We start from the raw sequence: 10371 nt of genomic DNA on the forward strand, positions 1-10371 counted from the left end.
AAAAAAAAAAAAAGAAGAGTAATTAAACTCCAACACACTTAATAACAAATAGTTTGGCTCCAGATTACTTCCTTATAACTTGTTTTCCAAACAAGGGTAGACTTTTGCCAATGGGATCTAGGAGGAGGGTTAGGAGTGGGAGACCAGCACCAATACTCGTAGATTTTACCCACCTCACAATTAGCCATGGAAAATAATTAGCCAACTAAAAATCAATAGGAAATACTAGAAGTCAGGCTTTTCTAGTCAGAACTCATCCCAAAGTCTCACAAAAAGTTTAGCAAATGAACAATTAAGATTCTATTTCACATGACCAGTCTGAGCAGGAGTGAGACATCTCTTTTAAAAATAGAAAATTAGGTGGGCATTGTGGCAGGTACATGTAGACCCACTTACTTGAGAGGCTGAGGCAGGTGGATACCCTGAGCCCAGAGGTTTGAGGTTGTTGTGAGGCACAGTGACAATGGGGCACTCTAGCCTGGGCAACAGAGTGAGACTCTGTTTCAAAAAAAAAAAAAAAAAAGGCATAACTATGAGAAATGGAAAACATTTCAAAAACAATCTGTAAGTGGAATGTAAGCCATTACAAAAATAACAGGCTCCTTAGAAAACACCTGTTGTCACCCACCTGTCTTTAAATCTGCTGGGGTGTTTTGTGTTTTTTGGGGGGACTGAGTTTCACTTTTTTACCCTTGGTAGAGTGCAGTGGTGTCATAGCTCACAGCAAACTCAAACTCTTGGGCTCAAGCAGTTCTCTAGCCTCAGCCTCCCAAGTAGCTGGGACTACAGGTCCCCACCACAACACCTGGCTATTTTTAGAGATGAAGTCTCGCTCTGGCTCTGGCTGGTCTTGAACCTGTGAGCTCAGGCAATCCATCTGCCTCAGCCTCCCAAGTGCTGGGATTATAGGCTCGAGCCACCGTGCCCCTCCCTGCTGTTCTTTTTTCTTTCCCTCCCTCCCTTTCTCCCTTCCTTTCTCTCTCCCTTTCCCTTTTTTTCTCTCTTTTTCTCCTTCCTTCCTTCCTTCCTTCCCCAAGATGGGTTCTCACTACTTTGCTCCAGCTAATCTGCAAGTCTTGAATTCCTAGCCCCAAGGGATCCTCCCACCTTGGCCTCCCAAAGTGGTGGGATTACAAACATGAGCCATTGGGCACAACAGCACCTCTCAGGAATCCAAATGGCCTCGTCTCGAGGGCCATTACCATCCAAAATTGTGATCCATGTCTTTCTCTCTCTTTCATAAGCTCCTCCCTCAGAGAACTTTCCCTCTGGTGAAAGGGCACAAGGTCCAATACCTACCTCTAAGGCCAGATAAAGAAAGAGCTAATGCCCGACAGAACCAAGAAGCAGGCATAAGGAATGCTTTACTCTGTCCAGACAAGAAGGTGGGGATTTGGGAGGAAGTGAACTCTGAGATGATCTCTGTGAAGAAAACAGTTAGTTTGAGTTTAGGACATATTGACTCAGAAATATCAATGGATTACCTAAGTGAAAATAACCTTCAGGCTTTTGTACGGACAGGAGTGTATGGGAGAGGTCAGGGTTGGAGAGAGGGACTGGATAACATCTCCATGAGGTGGAAGGTGTGTGATAGGCTGTTGGGCCCACTGAGGCCTGAGTAAACAACCAGCAGAGCAGAGGTCCCTATGACATGCCCACCAGGCAGCTCCTGCAACTGGGTGACCTATGCTACTCATAGCCAATGTAGCTGGTGTTAGTGTGAAGAACTTAAGGCCCACTTTGCTTTAAGAACCTAAGAGATTCTACAAAGTAATCTGCTTCACACCCCCAGATAACAGCTATTTTATGACTCTGGTCAGCCCCAAAGCCAGATGGAATTGAGCAAAGAACTGAGAGATGGGCCTCTGAGTATTCCTCGGTTCTATAATTTCTTCAGTCATCCTCTTAGAATAATTCCCAAACCGGTTATCTTCCTTAGTTGATAACAGGATAATATAACATATTTACTTAACATTTGCTCAGCCATCATAAGAAGTTGGAACTTTTAGCTTATTTGTTTTCTCCCTTTCCTCTAAATACAGGGTGGCCATGAAATTCACGAATACAGACAACTATTTAGACAACTATTTTAAATTGCACTGGCTCGGTGCCTATAGTTCAGTGGTTAGGGCACTGGCCACATACACCGGTGTTGGTGGGTTTGACCCCAACCTGGGCCTGCTAAACAACAATGATAACTACAGCAAAGAAATGGCCAGGCACTGTGGCAGGCACCTGTAGTCCCAGCTACTTGGGAGGCTGAGGCAAGAGATCACTTGAGCCCAAGAGTTTGAGGTTGCTGTGACCTGTGATGCCACGGCACTCTACCAAGGGCAACATGGTGAGACTCTGTCTCAAAAAAAAAAAAAGAAAGAAAGAAAGAAATTGCACATGGACTTTATGGGCACCCTGTATAATTACTCCATTTTAAACAAATTTCCTGGATTTTCTGCAAAGGTTGCTAAATGACTATTAGTACTGCATTAATACTGGCAGACCCAAATTTGGAGCTCAAGAAGTGACCACCCGTGTGTGCCCATGTAGGCCAATTTCAGGAGTGCCAGGAAGGTCCTGAGCTATCTAGCTCCTTTCCTTTAGGTTAGAGCATGATGTTTTTCAGCCTTTTCTATTATTCATTACACAACAAGTACTTACTAATACTTGCTTTGCCAGCTTCATAGCAGCCTAGGGAAGCACTATACATTTGAGCTGTTTGGTGGTACATTTTTGGTTGGTTGATTTGTGTTTGTTTAAACTGTGTCACTAGGCTGATAGAGAAGCCTTCTGTCTAACAGATGGCTGGGGGCACCACAGAAAAGACGGGAACTTTCTTGAAGGCAAGACAGGGGCCAGAATAGCTTTAGGGGTATGTGAGCTTCGTGGCTATGTGACTTGGGCAGCCACACAGGCCCATTCTCAGAGAAGGGTCCTGTGCTTCTGTTGTCACTATCTTGAAAAAAAAAATTTTTTTTTTTGAGACAGAGTCTAAATTTGTTGCCCTCAGTAGAGTACCGTGGCAGCATAGCTCACAGAAACCTCAAACTCTTGGGCTCAAACAATTCTCTTGCCTCAGCCTCCTGAGTAGCTGGGACTATAGGTGCCTGCCACAACATCCTGCTAGTTTTAGAGATGGGGTCTCCCTCTGGCTGAGGCTGGTCTCGTCTGAGCTCAGGCAATCCACCTGCTCAGGCACCTGTGCACTCAGGCAATCCACCTGCCTTGGCCTCCCAGAGTACTAGGATTACAGGTGTGAGCCACAGTGCCCAGTCATTATTTTGAAATTCTTAATAATTTTTGGACAGGAGACCAACATTTTCATTTTATAGGTATGTACTGGGCCCTGCAAATTATGTAGCTGCTCCTGGACAGGAGAGATTATTTCAGAAAGAATTCTGAATCTGAGAGTCAATAGAAAGGAACCAAAAACCACACTGAGATGTAGGTTTGAGCCCTGTAAGTATTTGTTGAATTGAACTGAAATGAGGTGAAAAGCAATCCACATTCAACATTGAACTAGCACGTCACATGAATTAACGTAGCCTCATAAGGATTCTATGAAATAGGCACAGTAGTTACCCAGGTTAGTTCTTAAAACTAGTGCAGTTTTATTATGGCCAAATAACCATTTCTGGTTACAAAATGGTAGGTAATATTTTTTATATGGGTCTGCCTACTTACCACCCACCCAGGCCTTCTGGTGCAATCTGCTACTGTTTAAAGCTACAGCTTTGGAGCTAGAAATCCTCTTTCAAGGTAGAACTGAAAACATTATAATTGTATCTATTCCCACTATAGGACCGACATTCATGATCTTTGTCTGTCTGGTCCTATCTTCAACATTTAAGGCTGCATCCCCACCCTGACCAAGAGTGAGACCTCATCTCTACTAAAAATAGAAAAAATTTGCCGGGCATCACTGCAGGCACCTATAGTCCCAGCTACTTGGGAGGCTGAGGCAGAAAAATCACCTGAACTTAGAAGTTTGAGATTGCTGTGAGATATGACACCATGGCACTCTAGCCTGGGCAACAGAGTGAGACTCTGTCTCAAAAATAAATTAAATATAAAGGCTACATCCAGTATAATAGTACGCACTCAATAATTATTTATAGACTTCCACTTCTGGCCAAGATAGAGTAACAGGGACCAGACTTACCCTCATACCTTAAGCAACTAACATCTTCTGATGAAATATAGATAACAATGTTTTTCAAGTATTGGACAACAGACAGTGAGAGGTGGTTCTTCCTGAAAGAAGACAAACAAAATTAGTCCTATGCTGTCTCAGCTTATTGCCTGCGTAGTCTCTAGGTCATAGCTTAGAGAAGTGGGATAAAGACAGTAGTCACATAGAGTTCAGAATTCAGGGAGGCCAAAGTGGCTAGAATTCACAGGGCAGAGCATCAAGGAGAAGCTGCACAGAGGGGAAGCTGATCAGTGCATACATGTGAGGAAACTACTGAGTTCTGGGAAAGAACTACTGGAGCTGCAGACAAATCCTCAGCGCTCACAAAGGGCTAGGGATCTCTCTTGGGGCACTGAGTAAACTTCTTAGAAGAGGATTATCTTGGCTCAGCGCCCATAGCATAGTGGTTATGGCGCCAGCCACATAGACTAGGGCTGGCAGGTTCTAACCCAGCCCAGGCAAGATAAACAACAATGACAACTGCAACAAAAAATAGCTGGGCATTGTGGTGGGCATCTGTAGTCCCAGCTACTTGGGAGGCTGAGGTAAGAGAATTGCTTAAGCCCAAGAGTTGGAGGTTGTTGTAAGCTGGGACACCACAGCACTCTACCCAGAGTGACATGGTGAGACTCTGTCTCAAAAAACAAAACAAAACAAAACATAAAAATCTCTATCTTCTCTTCAATTTTGTCCATCTATTCTCCTATTTTCTTGAAAAGATTAACCATAGTTATTTTAAAATCCTTGTATGACATCTCCCATATCTGAGTTACTCATGAGTTTGTTTCTATCATTTGTTTTTCTCTTAGTTTTAGGTCCTTTGTGCCTCTTTTTTTTTTAGGATGCTTTGTAATTTTAAATTTTAAATTACTGAATAGTGTAATTGAAAATCTGTAGATGATTTAATGATGTTATTTAGAGTTGAAGAGAAAATTAATCCATTTTCTTTTACCCTATCCACACGATTTTCTTTTATTATAGCAGTACTTTTGTCTGAGTCCTGAGGTTTTCTTCCCTACACCTTCAAACTGTTTTTTTTTTTTTTTTGAGATGGAGCCTCAAGCTATCCCCCTGGGTAGAGTGCCGTGGCATCACGCTCACAGCAACCTCCAACTCCTGGCTCAAGCGAGTCTCCTGCCTCAGCCTCCCAAGTAGCTGGGACCACAGGCGCCCGCCACAACGCCTGGCCATTTTTTGGTTGCAGCCATCATTGTTGTTTGGCGGGCCCGGGCTGGGGATTCGAACCCTCCACCCTAGGTGTATGTGACTGGCACCTTAGCCGCTTGAGCCACAGGCGCCAAGCCCAAACTGTTGTTTTTTATATTTTATTTAGGATTTTTAGTTGTTCTCAACAGAAGGGTTAGTTAAATACCAGCGTTCTATTAAGATTAAAATAGGAAGTCCCTCTATTCTCTCTAGTTCTGCCTGCTTCTCCCAGGAATCAAAGGAGAGGTAAAAGCAGGAAAGATAAAATCATCTATTACTTATACTCTGGCCATTTCCCAAACGAACTTTGGCAGGCTACCTAGTTTTCCGGGAGTAACCTCCAAATCAGTGATTTTCAACCAGTGTGCTGTGACAGAACCTTAGGTATGCTGTGAAAATAATTATAGATCATTAATTAAATTATTTTTGAAAGACATTCAAGGCACACAATAAGTATATTCTTTCTTTTACTCTCACATTGCAGACCAGGAAGAATGGAGTGATTTACCCAGAGTCAATAGCTAGTTAGCGGAAGTTTAATTATAGGTCCAAGTGTGCCCTGAGATAAGAAAGGTTGAAAAACACTGTTTTAGGCTTTAGGGTAGTCATAAGACCCAGTTTCCATGGAAATGAACAGAGCTAAAGTCTTATCCTGGCTCTGCCCTAATTAGCTGTATGACTTTAAACAAACTGCTCATCTTCTTTGAGTCTGTTTTTCTTTTTACCTAAAATAGGATTAGTAGCTGACTTGCTTGCCTTACAGGAATGTTGTGAAGATAGTGGAAGTATAGGAAAATCATTTGAAAGACTATAGAATGCTGAAGAAACGCAGGCATCTCTTATTTACCTTTAAACTCACAGCCCAGAAAGAGCTTAGAACTGGGAGTAAAGGTCTCAGAATATAGAAGTGACTGAGCCACTAACTAGATGTTGACTCTGGGTAAATCACTCCATTCTTCCTGCTCTGTAATGTGCGAGAGTTTATCAGTCAAATTATGATCAGTGATTGGGCAAAAAACAAACACTGAAGCCCAAGTCCAAGTTATTAACTGAGGGGAGGTACCCTCTAGGTTAGTTCCATTCCTCTTGGAAGTTTGGGTTATGTCAATATTTGTATTTAAAGCTAATCTGGATCCCTTGAGAAAGTGAGACAAATGCGGCCAGTGGCCTTCATTGAGAAGACATGGTTTTTACACTTTATACAGGAAAAGAAAGAGAGAAGCTGAGAGAAGAAAGAGAGATGTGATTGCTGGCATCATTTCACCTGAACAGAACACCAGGATCTGTGCCTATCATTATGCCTGGATCTAGCACCAGAACTGGAAATTATTTAAGGTAAAAATGAAGAAAATAAAAAGATAAAGTGTGAGATAGGTTGAGTAAAAGACACTTCATCTTTAGAGATGATATTGAGATGACAGTAGGACATTAGCTCAAAAATATCTGTAAGGGCTTGGCGCCTGTGGCTCAAGTGGCTAAGGCACCAGCCACATACACCCAAGGTGGCAGGTTCGAATCCAGCCCAGGCCCACCAAACAACAATGACGGCTGCAACCAAAAAATAGCCGGGCGTTGTGGCAGGCGCCTGTGGTCCCAGCTACTCAGGAGGCCAAGGCAAGAGACTCGCTTGAGCCCAGGAGTTGGAGGTTGCTGTGAGCTGTGATGCCATGGCACTCTGCCCAGGGGGATAGCTTGAGGCTCCTGTCTCAAAAAAATATATATATATATATCTGTAAGCAAGTCTACTTTCAACATTGATGTCTTATTTTCCTAAATTACTATAAGGTCTTAACATTAGTGCCCTGTAATTGAAAGGTCATCTACTATTTTCCAAGTTCTTTCACCTTATTAAATTCCTTAATTTTTATAGTAATCTTATGAGATAGCATTAGGCAGCACAAGAAAGAGAGAAGGGTATTGCCGGATCAAGGAGTCTGTCTGTCTGTTATTTAAGCCAATTAACAGAGTAGTGAATGAGAGATCAATAATTTTATTTTTATTTATAGAAAAGCCAGCACTTTTGAAGAACAGAAAAGAAAAAGAAATAGAATCATCATCTACATACCAAATAATCTAAGCCAGATTCCTGGGCTTTTTTTTGTTGTTCTCACTTATTTTACAAATACTCATTGATTGCCTTGCCTAATATCATAACTGACCTTGAGCCTGGGGATACAGTGCCAAAGAAGACAGTGAACCTATATTTGAGGAGATCACAGTGAGAGGTGGCAGCAGCCCAGAGGAGGGAGTCGCACACACTTCATCAAATGGGTGGCCTCACAACAGAGACTTAAAGGCGATATAGGAGTTTGCTAGGTAGATAAATAGGGGCAGGGTATAGAGGCTGAAGGAATAGCATCCACAAGTCACACAGACACAAGGAAACATTGGGTGCTCGGGGAACAACGTGCAGCTCAGTACTACTAGAGGATACAAGTTGGCAGAAACGAGATCATCTTGAACAATTTTGAAGAATTCTCTCTCCTCCTTTCACTCATGGTCTTCATGCCTGCACAGTCCCCAAGTCCTGGAGATTTGTTTCCTTCTGTCCATCCTCTTCTACTGATTAGGCTCTACTGCTATGTCCAGCTTGGACCATTGCTTTTGTCATCCGACTAGACTCTCTGCCCACAGTGGGCACCTTTGCAAATCATCGTCCTCTTGCCTCCCCATTTTGTTAGAACAAGTACAAATATTTTAGCCCAGTTTACAAGCACCTACCTCTATCTGGTACTTGACTGCATCCCAGATTTATTTCTTGTAGACCACCCCCATCCACCATTCCATTACTTAACTAATATCTTACTTTATTTTGTCCTTTTAAAATTAATTTCTCAACAATCTTCCTCCATTCTTTAACTTTTTTTTTTTTTTTCAAAATTACCTTATTTTATTTTTGTTGTTGTAGCTGGACTGTGTGAGGCTCGAACCTCCACCCTTGGTGTATGTGGCCAGCACCTTAACCACTGTGCTATGGGCGCCAAGCCCATTCTTTAACTATTAATAATTTTTGCAGCCCCCTTTTCCTGTCAGGGAAGGTCACACCTCTGTGCCTTTGTTAAAGCTTATTCCTCTGAGGGAATATACAATATTTCCCCTTCTCCAACAGTGACCTCCCACTTACTTGTCAAGACTCTAGACTCAGGGCAAGTGTTACCAGCTCTGCGAAAGCTTTCTTTTTCTTTTTTTCTTTTTTTTATTGTTGGGGGTACAAAGAACCAGGTTACAATGATTGCATTTGTTAGGTAAAGTCCCTCTTAGAATTGTGTCCTGCCCCCAAAAGGTGTGTCACACACCATGATCCTCACCCCCTCCCTTCTTCTCTCTCTCTGCTCTCCCCTTCCCCTACACCCTACCGCGTACTAGGTCACTGATTGTCCTCATATCAGAATTGAGTACATGGGATTCTTGCTTCTCCATTCCTTTTTTTTTCTTTTTAAATTATTTATTTATTTTATTTATTTTGAGACAGAGTGTCAAGCTGTCACCCTGGGTAGAGTGTCGTGGTGTCACAGCTCACAGCAACATCAAACCCTTGGGCTTAAGCAATTCTCTTGCCTTAGCCTCCTAAGTAGCTGGGACTACAGGTGCCTGCCACAACGCCCGGCTATTTTCTGTTGCAGTTGTCATTGTTACTTAGCTGGCCCAGGCTGGGTTCGAACCTGCTAGCCTTGGTGTATGTGGCTGGTACTGTAATCACTGTGCTATGAGCACTGAGCCCTGCTTCTCCATTCTTGTGATGCTTTATTAAGAATAATGTGTTCCACTTTCATCCAGGTTAATACAAAAGATGTAAAGTCTCCATCTTTTTTATTATTTTATTTTATTTTTATTATTTTTTGTAGAGACAGAGTCTCACTCTATCACCCTAGGTAGAGTGCCATGGCATCACACAGCTCACAGCAACCTCCAACTCCTGGGCTTAGGGAATTCTCTTGCCTCAGCCTCCCAAGTAGCTGAAACTACAGGTGCCCACCACAATGCCCGGCTATTTTTTTGTTGTAATTTGGCCAGTGCTGGGTTTGAACTTGCCACCCTCGGTATATGGGGCTGGCGCCCTACCCACTGAGCCACAGGTGCCACCCAAGTCTCCATCTTTTTTAATGGCTGAATAGTATTCCATGGTATACATATACCATAGCTTTTAATCCATTCCTGGTGTGAAGACTTTCTTGACACATCTCTTTCCTCAGTGATTTGTAGGTTTCTTGATGATGGAGATATATTTCAAATATCTTGTTCCTTCACACCCCAAACAGTGCCTGGATAATACTGCGTAGGCAATAAATATTTGTTGAATGGATTAATAAAAAAATTCCTAGCAGTCATTTGGCATTGAACCATGTACAGTCCTGTTTTCTATTGTTTTCTAGGATATGTTTTTTCATTATGAAACGATGGTACATTTTCTTTTTTTTTTTTTTTGAAACAGAATTTCATTATGTTGCCCTCATTAGAGTGCTGTGGTGTCACAGCTCACAGCAACCTCAAACTCTTGGGCTTAAGTGATTCTCCTGCCTCAGCCTCCCAAACAGCTGGGACCAGAAGTGCCCACCACAACACCCAGCTATTTTTTGTTGCAGTTGTCATTGTTGTTTAGCTGGCCTGGGCAGCTTTTGAACCTGCCAGCCTCGGTATATGTGGCCAGTGCTGTAACCACAGTGCTACGGGAGCCACACCAATGGTATGTTTTCCGAATGCAGAGACTTTTTTTTATTATTATAAAAGAGAGACATGGAAATTATTTATATGATGAAAGATTTCAGAACTTCAGTGGAATAGGCAGCTTCATGTCAATGCTATTTCAGTAATGATTTATTTCAGTCTACATACTTCCCAAGAATGTCACCATCTGTAAATAAGAAGTACTCCTTGTCATCTAGAACTACTTTGGTGCCTCCATATTCTGAGAGAAGAACTTTATTTCCACCTTTCACATTAACTGGTTGAATCTCTCCACCCTTTCCTTTTTATTTTTT

The 10371-nt window shown here is 42.4% G+C and overlaps 1 protein-coding gene and 1 pseudogene across 6 annotated transcripts in view; one reads left to right on the top strand and one right to left on the bottom strand.

Moving 5' to 3' along the window:
* The first annotated feature begins 6570 nt into the window (after positions 1–6570).
* SLC28A2 (solute carrier family 28 member 2) overlaps positions 6571–10371 on the top strand; it is a 36594-nt gene continuing 32793 nt past the window's right edge. For all 6 annotated transcript variants that reach the window (XM_003791795.3, XM_023514307.1, XM_023514311.1 and 3 more), the window contains exon 1: positions 6571–6727. The gene's annotated coding sequence lies outside the window, so the exon portion shown is untranslated. The remainder of the gene's footprint in view (positions 6728–10371) is intronic.
* Positions 10213–10371, bottom strand: part of LOC100951672 — a 741-nt pseudogene continuing 582 nt past the window's right edge.

The sequence above is a fragment of the Otolemur garnettii genome, unplaced genomic scaffold (assembly GCF_000181295.1).
Source record: "Otolemur garnettii isolate 467f Iridium unplaced genomic scaffold, OtoGar3 scaffold00050, whole genome shotgun sequence".
Classification (NCBI taxonomy): Eukaryota; Metazoa; Chordata; class Mammalia; order Primates; family Galagidae; genus Otolemur; species Otolemur garnettii.